We start from the raw sequence: 5092 nt of genomic DNA, 5'->3' as shown, positions 1-5092 counted from the left end.
CCGTGGGTAGACCTGGTGTCCGCAGCATGCCCTGGGTAGACCTGGTGTCCGCAGCTTGGTAGACCTGTTGCCCGTTTCATGGCTGGGTAGACCTGGTGTCCGCAGCAAGCCGTGAGTAGACCTGTTGCCCGTTTCATGGCTGGGTAGACCTGTTGTCCGCAGCATGCCCTGGGTAGACCTGTTGTCCGCAGCTTGGTAGACCTGTTGCCCGTTTCATGGCTGGGTAGACCTGGTGTCCGCAGCATGCCCTGGGTAGACCTGGTGTCCGCAGCTTGGTAGACCTGTTGCCCGTTTCATGGCTGGGTAGACCTGGTGTCCGCAGCAAGCCGTGGGTAGACCTGGTGTCCGCAGCTTGGTAGACCTGTTGCCCGATTCATGCCTGGGTAGACCTGTTGTCCGCAGCAAGCCGTGGGTAGACCTGGTGTCCGCAGCTTGGTAGACCTGTTGCCCGTTTCATGGCTGGGTAGACCTGTTGTCCGCAGCATTGAGTTGGTAGACCTGTTGCCCGTTTCATGGCTGGGTAGACCTGGTGTCCGCAGCATTGAGTGAGTAGACCTGTTGCCCGTTTCATGGCTGGGTAGACCTGGTGTCCGCAGCTTGGTAGACCTGTTGCCCGTTTCATGGCTGGGTAGACCTGTTGTCCGCAGCAAGCCGTGGGTAGACCTGGTGTCCGCAGCTTGGTAGACCTGTTGCCCGTTTCATGGCTGGGTAGACCTGTTGTCCGCAGCATTGAGTTGGTAGACCTGTTGTCCGCAGCAAGCCGTGGGTAGACCTGGTGTCCGCAGCATGCCCTGGGTAGACCTGGTGTCCGCAGCTTGGTAGACCTGTTGCCCGATTCATGCCTGGGTAGACCTGTTGTCCGCAGCAAGCCGTGGGTAGACCTGGTGTCCGCAGCATGCCCTGGGTAGACCTGGTGTCCGCAGCTTGGTAGACCTGTTGCCCGTTTCATGGCTGGGTAGACCTGGTGTCCGCAGCAAGCCGTGAGTAGACCTGTTGCCCGATTCATGCCTGGGTAGACCTGTTGTCCGCAGCAAGCCGTGGGTAGACCTGGTGTCCGCAGCTTGGTAGACCTGTTGCCCGTTTCATGGCTGGGTAGACCTGGTGTCCGCAGCAAGCCGTGAGTAGACCTGTTGCCCGTTTCATGGCTGGGTAGACCTGGTGTCCGCAGCATGCCCTGGGTAGACCTGGTGTCCGCAGCTTGGTAGACCTGTTGCCCGTTTCATGGCTGGGTAGACCTGTTGTCCGCAGCAAGCCGTGGGTAGACCTGGTGTCCGGAGCTTGGTAGACCTGTTGCCCGATTCATGCCTGGGTAGACCTGTTGTCCGCAGCAAGCCGTGGGTAGACCTGGTGTCCGCAGCATGCCCTGGGTAGACCTGGTGTCCGCAGCTTGGTAGACCTGTTGCCCGTTTCATGGCTGGGTAGACCTGTTGTCCGCAGCAAGCCGTGGGTAGACCTGGTGTCCGGAGCTTGGTAGACCTGTTGCCCGATTCATGCCTGGGTAGACCTGTTGTCCGCAGCATTGAGTGGGTAGACCTGGTGTCCGCAGCATGCCCTGGGTAGACCTGTTGTCCGCAGCTTGGTAGACCTGTTGCCCGTTTCATGGCTGGGTAGACCTGTTGTCCGCAGCAAGCCGTGAGTAGACCTGTTGCCCGTTTCATGGCTGGGTAGACCTGGTGTCCGCAGCATGCCCTGGGTAGACCTGGTGTCCGCAGCTTGGTAGACCTGTTGCCCGTTTCATGGCTGGGTAGACCTGGTGTCCGCAGCAAGCCGTGGGTAGACCTGGTGTCCGCAGCATGCCCTGGGTAGACCTGGTGTCCGCAGCTTGGTAGACCTGTTGCCCGTTTCATGGCTGGGTAGACCTGGTGTCCGCAGCAAGCCGTGGGTAGACCTGGTGTCCGCAGCATGCCCTGGGTAGACCTGGTGTCCGCAGCTTGGTAGACCTGTTGCCCGTTTCATGGCTGGGTAGACCTGGTGTCCGCAGCAAGCCGTGGGTAGACCTGGTGTCCGCAGCATGCCCTGGGTAGACCTGGTGTCCGCAGCTTGGTAGACCTGTTGCCCGTTTCATGCCCTGGGTAGACCTGGTGTCCGCAGCTGGGTAGACCTGTTGTCCGCAGCAAGCCGTGGGTAGACCTGTTGTCCGCAGCATGCCCTGGGTAGACCTGGTGTCCGCAGCTTGGTAGACCTGTTGCCCGTTTCATGGCTGGGTAGACCTGTTGTCCGCAGCAAGCCGTCGGTAGACCTGTTGCCCGTTTCATGGCTGGTAGACCTGTTGTCCGCCGCCGGCCTGGAAGTACTCCAAGGGGTCGCTGTTTCTCGCTGCCTCCGGCTATGTCATCGTAGAAGGCGGCGTGCGCCACTGCGCCCCCTCGGTCACGTACATCGGTTCTCTTTCCGGCCTCCGCCGCTTCGGGCCCATCTGTCCGTATTATGGGAACGAGGTGACGGGCCGTATCCCCACAGGCTGTTGCCGTGCCTGTGTCCGTGGCGGAGAAGGGCGGACGCGCGTGCGGTCGCCAGGGCCAGAAGAACACCGCCGATGTCGGGGCGAGTCGCGTGGCTTCGTCCGGCTTCCCGTCTTACCCAGTTCGACTGGGACAGGTTAGCCCAGAGAGAGAGACCGATGCGATCCGAGAGCCGCTCCCCGGCCCAGGCGAGGCTGCGTGCTCAGTCGGGGGAGAAGCGAGAAAGCCCCCAGAGAGACCGATGCGATCCGAGAGCCGCTCCCCGGCCCAGGCCGAGGCTGCGTGTTCAGTCCGGGGGAGAAGCGAGAAAGCCCCCAGAGAGAGCGATGCGATCCGAGAGCCACCGCGCTCCCCCGGCCCAGGCGAGGCTGCGTTGTTCCAGGCGGGGGAGAAGCGAGAAAAAGGCCCAGAGAGAGGGCGAGAAAGCCGCGAGTGTGTCCCGCTCCGGCCCGGCTGCTGCCGGTTTCGTGACAACGGGGAGCCGGGCGCCTGCTCGCTCCCCCGGGGATGGTGGCGGGCGAGGCGGCGGCGCCTCGCCCCTTTTCTGCCCGGCCTTAAGCCGGGGCCCCGCCCGCTCGCCGGGTGCGGCATTTCTTCGGCTGTCGGTCCCGGTGCACGCTGGTGGCCGGCAGCCGGGGCTGGATTTCTGTGGGGCCGGCCCGGGGTTGTGTTGAGCCTGCCCGGGCTTTCCCTGGCCCCCCTCCCCGAGAGCCCCCCGGGCGTGGCTCGCTTGGCCGAGGTTGGCTGCGCCTCGTTTCCCGCTCCCGACCTGTGTTGCCAGAGTTGTGTCCGTATCGAAAGGGCAGCGGGGGACATGCAGTGGGGCGTGTTGCCTCGCCTCTCGGCTTCGCTTGCTTGCCTGCGAAGGGGGGCTCGGTGACGGGAGTGTCCGGCCCTGCCGTGTGTTGTTGAAGTCGTCCCCCTTCCTCGGCCCTAAGCCGGGGACCCGCGTGTAGCGGGCAGAATTTTTCCGGGGCGGCGGTCGGCCGCGGTGGCCGGCCGTGTCCCCCCCCCCAGGACGGACCCCGCAACCCAACAGAGAGCGAGCGAGCGAGTGAGCCCCCGAGAGTGTGTCGTGGGCGGGGCGGCGGCGCCTCGCCCTTTCTCGGTATCGGCCGGGCGCGATCGAGGCACCGTGCCGGGGCGGCCCGTGGTGTCTGGCCTGCCCCGGCTGCCGTGGTTGCCGTTGCCGGCGGGGGCTGGGTTTTGCGAGCGGCTCCGTTCTTTTTTATTAAAGCGTGCCCGGTGTGCGGGGCAGTGTGGGGGTGCCCGCCCGGCCTCCGTTCTTTTTCTCTCGCGGCCCTAAGCCGCGGCACCGAGAAGCGCGCGCTGACGAAGGGTCACGGGCCGCCACCGAAGCGAAAGCGAAAGGCGAGAGAGAAGGGCTGGCTGTGTTGGCGAGTGAGAAAAGAGACCGTATGTCCGGTGGTTGGAGGGGTTTTACGGGAGGAGTTGAGAGGCGCGTTCTCGCCCCCACCCCTGGCTCGTGACCCCCGTGGCTAGCACGGGTCGTGCGACGCATGGCGTGCTTTTTTTTTAGTTTTTTTTTTGGTGCGGTGGCTTGCCCTTCCCCCCGGCTTTTTTTCCGGGTGGGAAGCCGATCGCTGCGAGGCGGGCGAAAGCCGGTGGCCCGCGGCGTGGTCGGTGGCAGCTGCTCCGTTTTCCGTTGTCTTGCGGCCCGCGGGCGGGTGGCGGCACCCCCCGCTCTCTTCCTCTGCTGCGTGATCGATCCCGAAGGTTGCAAGCGGCCCGCCGGCGTCGGGGGCCTAGGGAGCGTCGGGGAGGCTCGGCGGCGCCAAGGGAGGGCCTCTCGGGGACGTGTCCCGCTCGCACGCATGTTGGAGCCCTGCTCCGTTGCCGTTGTCCCAGGAACCCGCGGCCGCGGGGGCTCCCCGTTGCCCCGCGGCTGCTTTTCTTTCTGTCCCCGTCCGATCGATGAGGCTTTTCGGGTCGCGTCGGAAAGGGCCCCCGGCGGGCCGGCTCCTCCGGGCGAAGTCTCGGTGGTGTCCGGTCCCTCGAGCAGGGCGGTCTCCTGTCCAATTCGCTTCCCGTCGCAGGCGAGGTGTCGCTCCTTCCGCTTGCCGGGGAAGGAACATCTTTACCGTCCCAGGCTGTGTGATGGCCGCGTGGCCCCGTGAGCACTCAAGGTGTCCTTAAAACCACGCGAGGTGCCGGCGCTGGCCCTGGTCCGAGTTTAGCGTCCCGTGGGTGCCGGCCGCGAGCAGCACCGGGCGGCGGTGCGGCTCGAGCTTGAGCCGAGAGAAAACGAAACCAAACCCCCCCCCCCCCCTCGAGAGCGAGAGAGAGTGAGAGGGCTGACGAGAACCGATGGCGGGGCCGGGGGAGCACGGACGGGGGAAAAGAGCCCGTTCCGCGCGCGCACCGCGCACGGCGCTCCTTTGTCGTGCCGCCGCCTGCTGCAGAGCGAGCCGCCCCGGCCTCGGGGCCTCGGTGTTGTCCGGGCCGCGCCCGCCTTGTCGGGTCGCTGTCTCCTCTAGCACGTCCGGTGCTTTTTCGGGCCGGCCTCGGGGGCGGGTCAGCCCCAGCCGAGCCCCGTCCCCGCGCCCCCAGCGCGCGCGGGACTCTCCGAACGCGAAGGCCGAGCCGTGTTGTGTGTCGCAAGGGCGCGG

Source organism: Sturnus vulgaris, unplaced genomic scaffold, assembly GCF_052056855.1.
Source record: "Sturnus vulgaris isolate bStuVul1 unplaced genomic scaffold, bStuVul1.hap1 Scaffold_183, whole genome shotgun sequence".
In the NCBI taxonomy this organism is placed as follows: Eukaryota; Metazoa; Chordata; class Aves; order Passeriformes; family Sturnidae; genus Sturnus; species Sturnus vulgaris.
Note: the sequence above shows the minus strand (reverse complement) of the source record.